Source organism: Coenobita brevimanus, chromosome 110 (genome assembly GCF_032717465.1).
Source record: "Coenobita brevimanus isolate Jiangsu-jjx chromosome 110, ASM3271746v2, whole genome shotgun sequence".
In the NCBI taxonomy this organism is placed as follows: Eukaryota; Metazoa; Arthropoda; class Malacostraca; order Decapoda; family Coenobitidae; genus Coenobita; species Coenobita brevimanus.
The window spans coordinates 24,069,799-24,089,116 of NC_137063.1; positions in this window are offsets into that span (position 1 = coordinate 24,069,799).

A 19,318-nucleotide genomic window follows, 5' to 3' on the forward strand; every position below is an offset into this window, starting at 1 on the left:
GAGAGAGAGAGAGAGAGAGAGAGAGAGTAGAGAGAGAGAGAGAGTTGAACTGTTTATTGTCTAATCTTCAAATATAGCAACAATATTTTTCTGACCTGATATTAATTAATCATACATCCAATCCAAACATGAATTTGTGTAATTTGAAGGCATTATTACGAGTTCTATCCTGATTTGCAAACCTAAGAAAATCATCAATTCATCGCGAAATGGTGAAACGTTATAATTATTAAAATATCAGTCACATGATTTGTTGAAAATAGTTTCTATCAAGATAGAGTTTTATAAAAAAAAAAAAAATGGTGAAATACGCATTACCCTCTCTCTCTCTCTCTCCCTTGTAGTGTGTGTTCTTACCTAATTGTATCTTTACAGGAATGAGTCAAGCTCGTACTGTCCCGTGTCTTAAACCATATTTATCGTACATATCCTTAAATTTGTGAATTGTTTTGGCACACACTATTTCATTCGGTAGTGCATTCCATTGATCAATTGCTCTGTTTGGGAAACTGAATTTCCTTACGTCTTTATCACCTCTCTTCTTATGCAGTTTTTTGCAGTGTCCTCTTGCTGAAGCTTCTCCATATGTTAAGTAATCATTTATGTCTATTTTCTCCTTCCCTGATATGCACTTATATAGCATTATCATGTCACCTCTTTTCCTTCTCTCCTGTAGTGTTGGTAGATTCAGTTTATTTAGTCTTTCTTCGTAGCTTAGGTCCCTTAAGCTTGGTATCCATCTTGTAGCGGCCCTTTGAACTTTTTCAATCTTGTCTATGTGCTTTTTGAGATGAGGACTCCAGACTACTGATGCATATTCCAGGGTTGGTCTAATGAATGATGTTATTATCCTTCTTAGCATGTCTTCATTTATGTATGTGAATGCTATTCTCATATTTGCAAGCAGTGTATACATGTTCCGTACCTTCTCGCTGATGTGGTCAGCCGGAGAGTGTCTGATATTGATGATGACACCTAGGTCTTTCTCTGTTTCTGATGTGTATAGGGCTTTATTTTCTAACTTATAATGCCAATCAGGTCTTTTTCCACTTTTACCAAACTTGATTACATGACACTTGTCCACATTGAATTCCATTTGCCATGTACTACTCCATTCATGAAGTTTATTTAATTCTTCTTTTAGCTCTTTACAAGAGTCTGTGTTAGTAATTCTCCTTTGTATTTTTGCATCATCTGCAAACATATTCAGATAGCTCTCATTTCCAGTGTTACTGTTTATATCATTTATATACACTAAAAACATGATTGGTGCCAGCACTGAACCCTGTGGTACTCCACTAGTCACTTCTTTCCATGATGAGTAGTTTCCTCTTAGTACTGTTCTCATTTCTCTTTTTATGAGAAAGTCTTGCATCCAACGAAACAGTTTGCCTCGAATTCCTCCTTGATGGTACAGTTTCCATAAAAGTCTTTGGTGTGGTACTGTGTCAAAAGCTTTCTTGAAATCTAAATAGATACTGTCCACCCATCCTTCCCTTTCCTGTATTGTGTTTGTTACTCTGTCATAGTAGCTCAACAGATTAGTAACACATGATTTTCCTTTTCTGAAACCAAACTGTCTTTCTGTTATCATACTGTGTTCTTCTAGATGATTTACCCAAGTTTTTCTTATAAGCTTTTCTAACACCTCGCTTACAACACTGGTCAATGATACTGGTCGGTAGTTGAGAGGATTTTGTCTATTTCCTTTCTTGAATAAGGGGACAATATTTGCTTTTTCCAAATATCAGGTAGTTTACCTTGACTCAAGGATTTCTTGATAATTAAAAATAATGGTTTACTTAACTCCTTTGCACATTCTCGTAGTACCCAACATGAAATTTCATCAGGACCACTTGCTTTTCCTCTGTCTAATCTACTTAACTCCTCCTGTATTACTTTTTCTGCTATTTGTATATCTGGTAGTATGTGTGGACATGCGTGTTCCACATAGTCCCTCTCAAAATTTTTTTCTTCTGTAAAAACTAATTGGAAATTCTTATGTAGTGCTTCACAAATATCTTTCTCTTGTGTATAAGTGATTCCCTCGTCCGTAATTGTTTTTATTATATTTTTTTACTTTGGTTTGCTTCTGATATAGCTGTAAAACAGCTTTGGTTGATCACTACTTTTATTTATTATATCCTCCTCAAACTGTTTTTGGGCTTCCCTCCTTATTCTTGTAAAGTCGTTTCTTGCCTGTTTGTAATTATTATATGCCCTTTCACTATTATATCTTCTGTATCTATTCCACAACAAATCTCTTCTTTCTTTTGATTTTTTACATTCTGTATTGAACCATTTCTGTATTTTCTTATCTGCTTCTTTGTGCTGTGGGACGTACTTCTGGACTCCTATTTCATAAAATTCACAGAACTTTTTATATACAGCATTTAAATCTTGTCCTCTAAGCTCATTTTCCCAATCAACTTCTAAGAAATACTTCTTTAGGTCTTGATAATTTCCCTTTTTATAGTGTGTGTGTGTGTCTGTGTGTGTGTGATTAATAGGAAAAGGGAAAGTTTCTCCCTCTCCCTCCCCACCCTCTCTCTTTGTTCTTTCCTCCTTCCCTCCCTCCCCCCTCCCCCCCCCCTCTCTCTCTCTCTCTCTCTCTCTCTCTCTCTCTCTCTCTCTCTCTCGTATAATATTAAACAATGCATGTATATGGCTTATATTTATATTTACAACTCTTATTTACAATAAGTATACACAAGACACCTCACACAACACTTGTTTATTCATCTTCATCTCTGCTGGACTCGTTCCATTATATTGATAAAAAAAATGTCTACCGTGTGGTTTACAGCAATGTCATTTCTCATAAATTCTTCTCTCTTTTTTTTTTTTTTTTTTTTATGTGCCACACATTTCTGCCAGTTTTCTGCTGTTACTTTTTCTATCGCATTTCTCGTCAGCTCTTCGATCGCTCGTAATTTTTTAGAAAAATTTGAGTTTCTCTTCCTCACATCATCCTTGATCTGAGCCCAAATCAGCTCTATGGGGTTGAGCTGGCAATGATAGGGAGGAAGCCGCAGCACCTGGTGACCAGGATTATTGACGATTTCATCAGTTTCAAACAATTGCCTGTCTTTATTTGTTAGTTTGTTTTTTCACTTGGTGTAGCAGCTCAGCCTTAGTGTGCAGAGGGTTATGAGGGAGGTTGTTATCAAGAAGCCACTTTATAATTTCTTGTTTTCGTAAGCTCTGTGTTGGGGCTTTATTTATGATTTTGCAGTGGTATGATGCGTTGTCCATTATTGTAAGTGACCTGGGTGGGATGTTGGGAAGCATCAACAAAGGCGTTCCAGGAAATGCTGCATGTGACCTGAGGGCAAAAGCTCCACCCATCTTGACCTGAGGCCAAACGCACACCTGAACCAGTACGGGTCAGCAGGTGCTCCACTCATGCATTCCCTCCTTCCTCTTCTTTGTTACCATTCACCTCAAGCCATGCTCACCCAAGAGTCCCAGCATGTTCCACATATTTTTATAAGAATTATCGATAGAGAATATACCTTATATGCGCGTGCGTGAGAGCATGTGTGTGTGTGTTCTTACCTACCTAATTGTTCTTACCTAATTGTTTCTTTACAGGAATGAGTCAAGCTCGTACTGTCCCGTGTCTTAGACCATATTTTATCGTACATATCCTTAAATTTGTGAATTGTTTTGGCACACACTATTTCATTCGGTAGTGCATTCCATTGATCAATTGCTCTGTTTGGGAAACTGAATTTCCTTACGTCTTTATCACCTCTCTTCTTATGCAGTTTTTTGCAGTGTCCTCTTGCTGATGCTTCTCCATATGTTAAGTAATCATTTATGTCTATTTTCTCCTTTCCTGATATGCACTTATATAGCATTATCATGTCACCTCTTTTCCTTCTCTCCTGTAGTGTTGGTAGATTCAGTTTATTTAGTCTTTCTTCGTAGCTTAGGTCCCTTAAGCTTGGTATCCATCTTGTAGCGGCCCTTTGAACTTTTTCAATCTTGTCTATATGCTTTTTGAGATGAGGACTCCAGACTATTGATGCATATTCCAGGGTTGGTCTAATGAATGATGTTATTATCCTTCTTAGCATGTCTTCATTTATGTATGTGAATGCTATTCTCATATTTGCAAGCAGTGTATACATCTTACGTCAAGTAGGATTGGTGGAGGATTAGTGCCCCTCCCTGTAAAACAACTAACTCTAAACCCTTGGCCACCCTGTCTGGGATACATGGCGTCTGGCAATGAATGAATGTATACATGTTCCTTACCTTCTCGCTGATGTGGTCAGCCGGAGATAGTCTGTTATTGATAATCACACCTAGGTCTTTCTCTCTTTCTGATGTGTATAGGGTTTTATTTCCTAACTTATAATCCCAATCAGGTCTTTTTCCACTTTTACCAAACTTGATTACATGACACTTGTCCACATTGAATTCCATTTGCCATGTACTACTCCATTCATGAAGTTTATTTAATTCTTCTTGTAGCTCCCTACAAGAGTCTGTGCTAGTAATTCTCCTTTGTATTTTTGCATCATCTGCAAACATATTCAGATAGCTCTCATTTCCAGCGTTACTGTTTATATCATTTATGTACACTAAAAACATGATTGGTGCCAGCACCGAACCCTGTGGTACTCCACTAGTCACTTCTTTCCATGATGAGTAGTTTCCTCTTAGTACTGTCCTCATTTCTCTTTTTATGAGAAAGTCTTGCATCCAACAAAACAGTTTGCCTCGAATTCCTACTTGATGGTACAGCTTCCATAAAAGTCTTTGGTGTGGTACTGTGTCAAAAGCTTTCTTGAAATCTAAATAGATACTGTCCACCCATCCTTCCCTTTCCTGTATTGTGTTTGTACTCTGTCATAGTAGCTCAACAGATTAGTAACACATGATTTTCCTATTCTGAAACCAAACTATCTTTCTGTTATCATACTGTGTTCTAGATGATTTACCCAAGCTTTTCTTATAAGTTTTTCTAATACCTTGCTTACAACACTGGTCAGTGATACTGGTCGGTAGTTGAGAGGATTTTGTCTATTTCCTTTCTTGAATAAGGGGACTATGTTTGCTTTTTTCCAAATATCAGGTAGTTTCCCTTGACTCAAGGATTTCTTGAAAATTAAAAATGATGGTTTACTTAACTCCTTTGCACATTCTCGTAACACCCAACATGAAATTTCATCAGGACCACTTGCTTTTCCTCCGTCTAATCTACTTAACTCCTCCTGTATTACTTTTTCTGCTATTTGTATATCTGGTAGTATGTGTGGACATGCGTGTTCCACATAGTCCCTCTCAAAATTTTTTTCTTCTGTAAAAACTAATTGGAAATTCTTATTTAGTGCTTCACAAATATCTTTCTTTTGTGTATAAGTGATTCCCTCGTCCGTAATGGATTGTATTATATCTTTTACTTTGGTTTTGCTTCTGATATAGCTGTAAAACAGCTTTGGTTGATCACTACTTTTATTTATTATATCCTCCTCAAACTGTTTTTGGGCTTCCCTCCTTATTCTTGTATAGTCGTTTCTTGCCTGTTTGTAATTATTATACGCCCTTTCACTATTGTGTCTTCTGTATCTATTCCACAACAAATCTTTTCTTTCTTTTGATTTTTTACATTCTGAATTGAACCATTTCTGTATTTTCTTATCTGCTTCTTTGTGCTGTGGGATGTACTTCTGGACTCCTATTTCATAAAATTCACAAATTTTTTTATATACAGCATTTAAATCTTGTCCTCTAAGCTCATTTTCCCAATCAACTTCTAAGAAATACTTCTTTAGGTCTTGATAATTTCCCTTTTTATAGTTTAGGCTCTTTTTGTAACTGTCATTGCTGTTTACTATGTCATATGCTATCCTGAAGTTATAATTTAGTACTGCATGATCGCTTTTGCCGAGTGGAGGGTGATATATTAAACTGTCAATGTCATTTTCTTGCCTAGTAAATATTAGATCTAGCACTGAAGGTACATCAAGTCCTCTTTTCCTAGTGGATTCCCTCACATGTTGCGTTAAGAAAAACTCTAGTACGAGATCCAGGAACTTTTGGTCCCAACAGTTTTCTTGGCTATTTATATCTAGAGTATTCCAATTTATATTTGCATTGAAATCCCCAGTTTGTATAATTTTTTCCGATTTCTCTTCCATTTTATGTAGCAAGGATCTTATACTCTGAATTGTACTCTCTGCCAGGTCCTCATATTCGTCTCTTTCCCATGTGTTTGATCTGGGTGGCATATACAGATTGGCTACAGTTACTTTACCTTCAGATGTGTCGATCTCTACTGCAATCAGTTCTACTTGTGATGGTATATCTAGGTTTATTTCCTTGACTTTTAGATTTTTCTTAGTTAATATTATAATTCCTCCTCCTTTTTTAAAATTTCTGTCTCTTCTCCATATATTGTATTCCTCTAAGTTTAGTATGTCATTGGATATCATTGGTGTTAATTTTGTCTCAGTTAGGCATATTATTTGTGGTTCATTTTCTCTGACATAATCATTCATCTCTAGTATTTTAGACACCATTCCATCCACATTTGAGTACATCAACTTTATCATCTTGTTTATATACTTGTCATGACATGGTTCTACTAACTTCCTCCTTTTTCTTCCATCCTGTTTGTGTACCACTTTCGTACCTGCAATCCTATTACAGTACTTTGTAAAAAAATTTCTTCTGGTCTTCTTCTGATCTTCCCTCATTTTTTGTTTTTGCTTCCTCCCTTTTCTCTTTCAGTAATTGCAGTTCCTCTTGTGTTAGGCATCTTTTTTTCCATACATTTTTGAACTCCTCTTTTTCCATAAGATTCTTTGCATTTTTTAGTGTCTCTTCCACAGTGTTTACACTCTGGAAAGTCACCTTTAGAGGTCTTGTCTTGCTTTTCTCGTATTTCCCTAACCTTTTGTGTTCCTCTATGTCTTTACTACAGATTTCCTCTGATACTTCTTTCAGTAAGCTCATTACATTTGCCATCTCCTTTTTGTCTCTAGTGATCTTGTTTTTAATTTCTTCCTCTTCTATACCAGTGATTACTATTGATTTATTTATTTCTACTGAATCTCTGACTAACTTTGGATTGTTTTGGATTATTCTTTTCACTTCCTTTTTAATGTTTTTTTCCTCCACCCTTGTTTCTAAGTCTTTCTTTACTTTCACCATTTCAGCATACGTGGTTTCTACATCATTTTTGTAGCTTTGCACAGCTTCATTCACCTGTGTTATCTTCTCAATATCACTGCTCTGGTCCATAAGACTGCTTGCTTGTCTAATTGTCTCTGTGTCATTTTTTAACTCTTCCATAACACTCTCGTGATTAACTACTGTACTTCCCATTTCACTCACTTTCTTCCTAAGCGTACTCAGTTCCACTGTTAGTTCACTGATGGTTGTGTCTTTCTTATTGGCCTCCCTTCCTAGTTTTTCTATCTCTTCCTTTTGCAAGTGCATTTGCTTCTTTATTTCATCAATTTCATTTTTGAAAGCCATTTCTAGTTTGTGTACACGTTCAACCAGTCTATTGTGAGTCTCCACTTCAACCAGTTCTTGGTAGAAATCATCATTATGCTTTTTACTTTTATCCCTTTTCTTTTCCAAATTTGTTTTACTGAAGTATGTATCCATTTTGTAATACTAAATGAAGAGTATGTACTTACACTTTCCGCGTGTTGCCGTAGTATAAACAAACCCAGCTGACTCAACGCATCGTGGTTCTTTGTTGTTTGAACCAGTCTTATTTAAACTTATTATTTCTTTACCTTTTAATAATGAAAAATCATTTAGTCTAACCTGGTACAGAGCTTGACTCATTCAAAGATACTAATTTAGGTAATTGCCACTGGCCGTGTTTTTTTGGTACGGAGCGCCGATGTCCGACGTCTGCATCTGATGACTCCCTGTGTGTGTGTGTGTGTGTCTCTCTCTCTCTCTCTCTCTCTCTCTCTTAGGAGAGAAAGGAGAAGGGAGGGGCTGGAGGAAAGAGGGGGATAATCCTTCAAAGGTCACCTGCATTATACATTTCACCCAGACTTAGGAAGGAAAATACAGTTTTCTCTCCGCCAGTTTATATGGAACAGACTATAGGAAAGGACTGCCCACCACTCCGCCCTTCATCTCAACCAGGACACCTGGTGATCCCGACAGCAACCCACACCAAGAGCGCACTCCTGATGGCCTGCCTCCTACGCCCGGCCGCACCTGCAGCTGCCAGCATAGTGGGCCCAGGCACGCCCTAGCGTCACTCATTGCCTGTACCTGTGAGTAGAAGTACTCTAGACTGTTGTTATATCCCCTGTTAGTGTTCCCCCTTGTGTGATAGAATACGACCCTGTGTGAAGTAAATCCCCCCCCCCCCGTGTCCCTAGTGATATTCCGACCCCACTATCCTGTGAATTGTGAACCCAGTAAAGAACCCATATTGAGTGCTTACATTGGTACAAAGGCGTTAGACCCCGGCCGCCTCATGTGTGGCCTCCCCCCCCCCCCATGCAATACACAGTTAACTCCATAGACGTATCAGGTTGTGTCTCTGTCTCCCGAGTTGTTGTATACAGTACGTACCTCATAGTGGTATCCCATCTATGTCAAGTGAGTGTGCTAAGGGTAATACTCTGTGAGTCCATGTCACATGAGAATATTGTGGAATAGTGTCACCTCCCGTCCATGTCACATGAGTATGTAACAAGTGATATATCCCCACGTCCCACGTCAAGCGTGTCACGAATTCGCGCGAGCTTATTTATATAAATCCGTGACATTGTATTGTGATGAGAAAACCACGAACTCTAGTGGAATTCCCACTGGGCATCACTCAGTTCAACCGTACTCGTATTCACTTCAATTGGGATGGCTTTCAGAACATTTGTCACTCTTTCACAAGTGATCATTCTTATCCACGACATTAGTGCTTTCACTGAGTGATTTATTGTGAGCCTATATCGTTCATCTTCTTTCTGTTGACCATTGAAGTTAGGCCACGCCCTACTTCCGGTGAACACGGCCATCTCTCGCCCCTTTTCATAGTTTGAAGTCAGTCAGCTTTGAGTCACCTCAAGGATAGGAACCGTTTGTGCCCAGTGTAGAGTAGGGTCTCCATTGTACAGCGAGTTCCTGAATCTCCACCTAGACGGTGAATTGGCGAAGCGAGCTTACAGCGAATACCAGCGTTTTGATGTTCATCACAGGTGCCCAGATTTTCGTTTCGGCTCCCCTTCATTGACCAGTATTTCTGTTCGTTTTTCTAGGCTTAAGTTTAATTAGCTTTTGAATGAGCGAGTGAGTGTATTCTTGTTATTTTGAATTTATTTTGAGATTCATATAACGTAATTTATTTCATTGTAATCAATAAATTTAGTTCTTTTCTTTGAGTTTAATGTAATTAGACTCGTGTTTTATTTCTCCACATTAGGCTTATTTTAGTTGCCGCTTCTAGTTTGCACAAACTCTTTACATTATCCTTAACTGGTACTTAGGCCAGTTCTTTTGTATCAAATTTCAATCCGTTGTGCCAGCCAGGAGTTAAAGCACCGGCAAGAACCTGTTTGTTATTATTAGCATTAGTTATTGTAATGTTAGGTGTTTTTGGCTCGGCTTCCCATACCTAAAGCACCTAGAGTGTAGTGGGGTTCTCTTTCGAGACCGGGGCTTAGACAAATAGGAGAAAGGCAGGGCATAAAAACTCCAGGCAATAACCTTATACGTGTATTGCTCAGTCAGACAAAGGAATCAGCAGATGTTACAGACACGATATTCTGGGTGATCATAAACTCTTATAACCAGATAGGATGAATAGTATCTCGCAGGATACTGTCTGGGAATATAGTGAAAACAATACTCGAGGTGGAATGTTCTAAATTAGTATAGTCCAGGGCCTTTAGGTGAGTGGAGATGCTGGGGCTATTTCTCACAAGAGGGGGGAGGAGTGTAAGGCACTGGGGTCTAACTGTGATTATGGTAGTATGAGGCAGAGTCTAATGGTAGCATGTTCACTTTGTTATTTTCTGTTTGAGGGTTACTTTTGATCAATTATCGTGACTTACTCCACGGCCCTGGTGTTTATCTTATCATTGTATAGCCTTTCACTGTGTCTATCTCTCTTTGTAACACTTTGGTCTATCACTGTCAGTTCACTATTCCGCCTCCTGACTACTTGATCACTATTATGACACAGTCACAGTCACTATGGTTCATCTAGCACCAAGGGTGCGGCCGAGGGGCCACGCAGCTCCGCTACTGACGGGGCTGGGCACCACCAGTAGTCTCCGTGCTAAGGGGGCACGGGATCACGCGCAGGGGCGTCTGCTCTCATCCGGGGCTATGGGAGGCGAAGGGGCCCATAATCTCAGGGCTGGGGACAGGAGTGCAGCCCTCAGGACTGGGGCTGAACAATTGCCTGAATTGGTCGTTCAGTCTCCTGACAGAGGAGGTCTTCCGCCGTCGAGGTGTAGGGAGTTCCCCCCGGGCATTCTGGGGAGGGTCTGGGGTTCCCAAGGACTGTGGTCCCCAGGTCTGGGTGGCGCTGACAGGAGGGGACTGCGGCACCGGTTTGCATCGGGGTCCATCAGGTGGGTCTTCTCCAGAGCCAGTTGCAGGGAGCAGAGGCCAGGGGAGACTACAGGGCCTCTCCAATACTCCTCTATGCCCTCTGCGCTGAGGTTCGGGGAACAGGCATCAAGCTTAGGCGGGGGGCGGCTCTCGGCCACTTCCTGCTGTAGGGCCCAGCTACTGGCCGTGGCTTCCTAGGGGTATGGCTACTAGCCACCAAGGCCTGGCTACTGGCCGTGGCCTGAGAGGGTGAGTGTCTGCCAGGAAACCCAGGGACACCTTCGAAATGGCTACAGGCCATCTGACGAAGGTGGGAGCAGCTATGGGCTGACTCCTGCAGGAGGGGTGTAGAGAAGCTACAGGCCGACTCAGGGGGAATACCTTCGGAGTGGCTACAGGCCGTCTGATGAAGGCGGGAGCAGCAACCAGCTGTCTCCTTCAGGAAGGGTTTGGAGCGGCTACAGGCCATCTTAATGGGAACACCTTCAGAGCGGCTACAGGCTGTCTGATGAAGACGGGAGTGGCTACAGGCCGTCTCCTCATTACCCTCAGAACGGCTACAGGCCGTCTCCTTAGCGAGGGGCGAGCAGCTACAGGCCGTTTCAGAGGGAATGCCTTCGGAGCAGATACAGGCCATCTGACAAAGGTGGGAGCAGGTACAGGCCGACTCCTGCAGGAGGGGTTTGGAGCGGGTACTGGCTGTCTCTGGAAGAACACCTTTAGAGCGACAACAGATTGTCTCTTGGCGAAGGCGGGAGCTGCTACTGGCCATCTCCTTATTACCTTCAGGACGGCTACTGGCCGCTTCCTTAGCGAGGGGCAAGCGGCTACAGGCCGACTCAAAGAGGTAGACACCTTCAGAGCGGCTACAGGCCATCTCCTGACGAAGGCGGGAGCAGCTACAGGCCTTCTCCTTTGGGATGCTGGCAGGAGCTGGATAGGCAGCTCCACTCCTTAGCTGGTTGGTGAAGGCTCGTCCAGAAGGTAGTGCAGTATTCCTGCTATGGCGACGGCGGGCGGGTTCCGGGTCATAGCAGCGCGCGGCCCAGGCTGACTTAGACTGTTGTCGCACCGAGTCCTAGCACGCTGCTGCTGCTCCTCTGTGGGCTCCTTGTGGGGTTATCCGGGAGTTCATGGGGCAACTATGCTGTATTCCTTGTGGGGGTGGCTGGGTGTTCCCGGGGGCACTATGCTGCATTTTAATTATTGATTCTCAGGGGTGGAGTCACTTTCTCGAGAGGCCAGCAGTACAACAAACAGCACTCATGAGTAATTAGTCTCTGCTGTGTACTGTTGAGAAAGTTTATAAATTCTCGTCTTTAGAGAATCGGCAAAGCTGGCATAAAGTAAAAACTTAATGCTAGTTTTTCACAAGTTAATTCCTTGTCTCTGTTTTCAAGTAACATCCAGCATTATTAATTGATAAGTTCACATCCCCACGTGACATCTGGTGACCTCATTCCGAGATATTAACTCCTAGCTCTAATGTTATTAACGAGATGATACTCACTCACACCTAGGTATTTATCATTAAGTGTCTATAGGACCCTATAGTCCATCCAGCCCAAGTGATCATTAATAGTGTATTGTGTGCAATCCACATTGTATGTAAAGAGGTTGTGATTTGGTCAATATACATGCAAGGTTGTTGCCCAGAGTTTTTGTGTCCTGCTCTTCTCGTTGTGTATTCTAGCTCCGGTCTCGAAAAGAGGACCTCGGCTCAATTGCCAGGTGCTTTAGGGACGAGAAGTCGCCCTTAAAACACCTAGCATAACACTTATTGTGTATGAAAATATCTTTTTGTGTCTTGCAAATGACCATGATCGAGTCTAAACCTTGCTAAAATTATACTGTGTTGTGCAGCAGACTGCTTATAGTTTTAAATGAGGGAATAATGGCCGGACTTTTGTGAGAATTCCGGACTTGTACTGGTATATGTCAGGCATTTGATAATATTGCCTGGCTTCAGCCCATGTCTGTGAAATCCGAAATCCGGGAAATTGGGATACGGGAAATGGAGGGTCCAGTGTAGTATTTTTCCCTTACACTGGCTTGAAAGCACAGTTGTTAGCGGATATTGGTAGGTAGCGGAGTGATTGATGAATGTTGCTGGTCTGTAGAAGATAGCACGGAGAATAGCAAGTGTTTGTAAGTGTAAATAAAGATGTCTGAATGTAGTCTATCTATAGCCCGACACCCTAATCCTGCAAAAGGTGGCTGCAGACAAAACGCCTCCAATTCACTGTCACCCACTGAATGTAGTGCTTGTTAGTATTGTGGTACATATTCCGGATATTAATGGAGAATTGGGAGTGAAATACCCACCCCAGTGGGAGACAACAGACGGGGTGGCGCAACACCCACCCCAAGGAGGGACCATGGACAGGGTGTCGCAACACCCACCCCAAGGGGAGACCATAGGAAGGTGCATAGAGCACACGAAGGGCCCAGACCAGACAGGCCTATGTCCCCCACTACCTTGCACCCCTCTTCCCCTCAATGAAGCCAGCCAGAGGAACGCCACCCCGGCAGACTACTCTCCAGCCAGACCAGCACTCACCAGGATCGGGATGGGACTTGTACCTCTACAGTCCCAGGTAGAATCGTGACGATGGCCACTGTCTGCGTCGGGGAGAAGTCAGCCACTGTACAGTTCTCTTCTACCACCCCCTGCAGGACCGCAGTGACGGCCACCATACATCCTTCACCTGCAGCCTCCACTGGGAGCAGCATGACGGCGACAGTCACCGTCCATGCCAGGGAGAGATTGGCCACCATACATATCTCAGCAACAATCCCAGAGAAGGGCAGGACCATGGCGACCACCACTGTCTGCACCGGAGAAGGATTGGCCACTATCTGTCCTTTGTCTGCCACCTCCACAGGGAGCAGGACCATGGCGACGGCCACCGTCCGCACCAGGGAAGGGTCAGTCACCATACGCCTTTAACCTGCTGTCCCAGGGGTAAGCAGAACTGCGGTGACGGCCACTGTCCGTGCCGGGGAGGGATCGGCTACCATCCGTCCTCATCTGTTACCCATGTGATGCCCCTCACAAAGGATGTTCCTTGCTTGCCTCACCCATCCAGAGGCCGAGCAGGACACCCTTCTCACTCTCTCCACAGAGCCAGCCCCCCCAGCAGAGTTGCAGCTGGACGAGATTGGAGTGGCCCTGTAGTGAGTCTGGGGATCCGCTCCCTACAGCCAGCGCCCCTCGCTGTCAGACTCCCAAAGGAAGGGATGTTGCAGGCAGCTCCTGATGGCAGCTCGACCTGAGCGAGACCGCAGCTCTTAGTCACCCAGGGGCACCCCCAGGACTCCAGGGGGTGACCTCCTCAGCCCCACTGACAAGCAGTCCTCCTCCAGGAGTGGGCGCAGGGAAGCGCAACTGCTCGCCCTGTTCAGCCCCAGTTCCGAGGGCTGACCTGCTCACCGAGGCACCACCATGGAAAGGCCTCCCACTACACTGCCCAGCAGCCCACCTTGGACTACCTGGCCCCTAGCAGTGGTCCCGTGCCTCGTGAGGGAAAGCACACCTGACAGGACCCCCCCCACACCTGGACGACACCTGTTACAGCCCAGTCACCAGCAGCCCAACCTGAGTCCTCCTGTCTTGTATTGTGTATTTAATCTGTACAGTGTATTGTGTTAAGCATTGTGTTGTCCTTATAGCAATATACGTGTAAAGTTGGTTGACTCGAGTTTTTATGCCCTGTTCCTCTAGTTGCATGCTCTAGGTCCAGTCTTGAAGGGAACCCCAGATCAGTTGCTCGTTTCCAGAGAACAAGAAGTTGGACTCTGAACACGAAGCATAACAGGGAGTAACAGTTCTTCACTGATTAACCGTGTGATTTGTACAGTCAGCGTCCACTTTAGTGGACATTCCATTAAGTAATATGATACAGTGTGTGAGCTGCCGGCCCCCCCACACACTGCACATGGTACAGCATCTTCTCTGGTGAATTCCCAATAATACTTATAGCCTAATCTCAGTCTCATGACAACAGCTTCATGAAGTCCACCTCTTTGACCATATGTTACATCAGTATTCTGAGCCACATTTACATAATGAAGAGAGCTAGTGCTGTCACTTGCTATGCTGTCAGCTATCTAGTAATATTTTGGCTAACAAGTGAGCTAATCATGCTTTTGACAGTGGTATAACTATATTCAGCAAATTTATCAGGAGAGTCGTAGGCCGAAAGCAGAGCCTTGCGAGCTAGATTGTCAGCCTTTTCATTGAAAGGTATCCCTATATGGGAAGGAACCCATGTGAAGTGGACTAAGACCTGTGCTTTCAGTACACCGAATGGTTGATAGACAACTACAGTACTGACAGTATCACAGTCTGTAGGAGTAGTAGACAGTAATTCATACAGTGCTTCTTGACTATCCACAAAAAAGTAAACATCCATAGATAAAGACACAACACAGCCTAGTCCATCTTCTACCGAATATAGTTCTGTCCTTTTAGAAGAAAGACAGTCAGGGAGTCTTTTTGAAACGAGTGTCCACGTACTGAGTGGGCGACTCATACTCCCTAATGAACAGCCCACTCTGCTAGGATTCCTAACTGCTGAAAAAATGCATCCAAAGTGGCAAAAGCAGTTTGTCTATGTCTATATACAGCCAGACGTCTTAATCATGGAAGGGATGGCTACAAACGAATCACCTTTTTCATGCCATCTTTTCCTCGACCATCAGGCTGCTCACTGCGTTACAACTATCTTCGTGGATGTTATGCAGCGTGTTCAGAGTTAAACTTCTTGAACGCAGATCACGCATGGACTTAGGTTCTTTTGTTCAGGACTGGGCCAGAGCATGCAACAAAGGAATAAGGCTCAAACTTAGGCTAACCAGCCTTACACATATATTACCCTACAAAGATACAATGCAGAGCACAATACATATAACACAAATTGGCAGATAAGTTGCAATACAGACTAGATCACAGACAGGTGCAAGTGGCGGCCAGATGTGGGAGGTGGGCCATCCGGGGTGCGCTCTCGGGAGAGGTGCTCGTCTCGGGCTGCATGGTGGGGTGTCTGGTGTGTGCTGCAGGGCGGCGTTGTGGGTAGTCCACTCCGGGTGGGGCCCTTAGGAGTGTGGAGGCCTTCAGGACTGGGGCCAAACAAGGCTAGTAGGCACGCTGCTCGGCACCTGCCCTTGGAGGTGGGGGATTCCTGGTGGAGACTCCGGGCTGGTCCTGGCCCAGGGTCATCAAGGCATCCCTCAAGGGTCAGGGGTTGCGGTCTCGTCAAGAGGGGGAGACCATCAGGGGCTGCCTGCGGCTGCTCACTCCCAGGGAGTCCAACAGCAGCCTGGGACATCGAGGGCTCAGCTGCAGGGACAGGACGCCCAGGCTCACAAGTCCACTCCAGACGTCCTCCAACTGAAACTCTTTAGGGGAGCAATCTCCACCCCTACTGGTGCGGGGGGAGCATGAGGGGTGTCTCGCTTGGCCTCTGGAGGGGCATGCCGAGTCAGGGCCACTGCCCTCGGCGGGAGCCTCCGGGGTAGTGGAGAAGGGATGATCAGTGGTCGTTCCCTCATCTTGGCAAGTCTGGTGGACATCGCCGAAACTCCACTCTGGGACCATGGAAGGAGATCCGGTGGAAGCTTCCCCTGCCTGGCAAGTCCGGTGGACGTTACTAAGGCTCCCTTCTGGTGTAGTGGAGGAAGTCTGGTGGACGTTCCTCCCACCCAGCAAGTCTGGTGGACGTTACCAGGGCTCCACTCGTCCCGGGGGCAGCAGGGAGAGAAAGTCCAGTGGACTTTCCTGCACCTGCAGTAAGTCCAGTGTACGTTACCGAGGTCCTGCTGCCAGGGGAAAGTCATAGCCGAGGGGAATCCAGAGGAAGTCCCCTCTATACCAGGTCTGGTGGACGCTACCAAGGCTCTGCTCCCTTCCCTGGGATGACAGGTGGGGGAAGTCCGGTGGACATTCCTCCAACGGCAAGTCTGGTGGACGTTACCGCGCCACTGCTCCCGTAGGTGGGTGGCAGAAGAGGGAGATCCAGTGGACGCTTCCTCTACAGCAAGTCCGGTGGACGTTACTGTGCCACTGCTCCACTTGGGGTGTGTAGGACTGGGAAGACCAGTGGTTGTTCCTCCTCTAGTGGCAAGTCCAGTGGAAGTTACCGAGGGCCTACGTGTGACTATGTAAACAAGCCCCACTCTGGGTCTGGTGAATGCTGTCCTGGTTGAAGGGTAATGCGCTGGGGTGATGCACTCCTCGCTGGCCTTTCTGGGTGGAAGAGGGGCATATGGTAGCAGGGGACGTGGGCCTATGTGGCATGGGACCCTTGTGTGTCTCCCCATGACCTTCTCTTGGGGTGGGTGTCTTGCCATCCCCGGAGTCTCCTCCTCGGGTGGGTATTTCAGTGGAAGAAGGTGTGTGGCAAGAACCACCACGTTCTTTTGTTGTGGAAGTGATTTGAATAGCCTACCTTTTACAGCAATAAATATTTCAAATCAAATCCTATCTCCAACTGACACTCCTCTCTTCTAGCTTCACGCCAACCCTTAATCATCCTTGGTCTCCCCCTTCCCCGATTCTCATTACACCTCACACATACACATTCCTATTTTTTAGGTCAGTCTCTCATTCCTCACTTTCCACATGACCAAACCATCACAAGGTAGGCTGCTTCTGATGCTTTTCAGGACATCCACACCAACACTATAGGCTACAAATCTCCTTCACTTCCTACTGCTTGTCTGTCTCAGCGGGAGCCCCCCTTACTTTTCACATCTCCACTCCATCTCCCCTGCTTCCTGCCATCACCTGACTACTAAGGTACTTCCACATTGTTTTTACTATGTTGCCAGAGGTTCAAACGGACGTTAACCCAGCTGCATATAGGTTGAATTGAACCAAAGCAGTCGTGGGCCAAATGCTAATCGCCTGCCAATATTGACTGGGTTGCCACAGCTTGGGTATACAAGATTTTGGGTTTTTGACCCTTACATTGTTCTTGAAAATTTATTCGAAGAAACATCTGGATCTTGGGTTTTTCGGAGTCCAAACTCTTATGTTAGATGTTTTTAGGTCAGCTTCCCTTCCTAACAACACCTAAGGTTTAACTGGGTTCCCTTTCTAGACTGGAGCTATTATACAATGTGAGAGGAACAGGGCATAAAAACTCTGGGCAGTTACCTTACACGTATATTAACAAATTCTCTAATACAGGACAAACAGACAATCTCACAGGACTCTAAACAAAAGTCAAGACTCGGACTGGCAGATAGATTGTGGGTATTACGCAGGATACCGGCAGTCTCGAGAGTGGAAGACAGACACAGTACTTCAGTGGAGATGGAATTACACTTTGTTCTCAGGCTGCATATACCTCACAGTTATTATGTTCATGTCCCGTGTTACACTAAGTGGAGTTATGATGGTTAGGCACTGTTACTAGGATTTGTGCCCCGTTTCACACTCAGTGGAGTTAAGATAGTTAGGCACTGTTACTAGCATTCTAAACACTGGCTGTCAGTTCTCACTTTCACTCCATGGGCATTTAATCACAGTTATAGTAGGTGTATGGGGCAAAGGAGCGGGCCAACTGGGGGGGGGGGATGGCAACTCACAGGTGTCAGCCCAGCATCGGTAGAGTCCCTTCAGGCGTCCTCTCATCTAAGGGCCACAGGACTACGCGTAGGGATGTCATCCTCCGTTTTGGGCTGGTGAAAGGCCCTGCGCTGGCGGGGCGGGGCAAGGGGTTTGGCCCTAAGGACTGAGGCCAAGCAGCCTCTGTAGGCACCTATGTAAGTGGCCGGTGCAGGAAGGTCGCCGCTCCTCCTCGAGACTGGAGGTCACACCCCAGGTTCCTAGGGGCATTGTTGAGAGCCCATCTACTGCAGTCTCACTCCCATTGCTTCGCCATCAGGGTAGAGCTGTGGCTTTGTCTACAGCAGGAGTACAACAGGGGATGGTCTCCCTCTGGTGCCGGCTGGATGGAGTGCAACCCCGGGGATAACACAGTCCTCTATAAGGAGATTCTCCTTCTGAGGGCTGCCTTGGTCTGGGGAGTTGGAGGTGGGACCTACTCTGCCACTGGTGGGGTGGCTTGAGCAGCGGTCTCCCTCGGGTTGTGAAGTCACACGGGGCAAGGGACTTTTATGGCATCCCTCCCTGGCGCAGCTACCGGCCGTCGCCGAGGTCCCTTGGGCAATGGGAGGAGGGCGGCTGCAGGCCATCCCTTTCCCGTCAGTGCGGCAACCGGCCATCACCTGCCTATGGGTGCAGCTTCCGGCCATCACTGGTGTCGTGCCCCTTGAGGCAACTGCAGAAGGAGACTGGACGTACCATTCTCTCCCCACATGTGGCCGCTGATCATCACGGGTTCTGCAGAGGAGGGGGGGTTGGGCAACACTATGAGCAGCTACAGGTCGTCTCTTTATGTGCACAGCTACTGGCCGTTGTTTGTATGTGCAGCTACCGGCCGTCACTGTTGCATGGCTGCAGGCTGTTGCCTGTGCACAGCTACAGGCTCTTTCCTTTATTGAACAGCTACAGGCCATCTCTTTAGTTGTGCAGCTACCTGCCATCACTGAAGTATCGTCTGGAGCTAAGGTGGTAGCTCCACCCCAATCCTGGTGTGGGCTGGCTCGGTTGGAGGGTAATGCACCCAGACCGAGATGTTCACGCCGGGTGCACTTCGTGGAATAGGAGCGCATGGCCATATGGGATGTATGCCCATATCGCACGGACATTGCACGCACCCTACCTACCCCTCTGTTGTCACCTCCTGGGGGTGTTGTGATG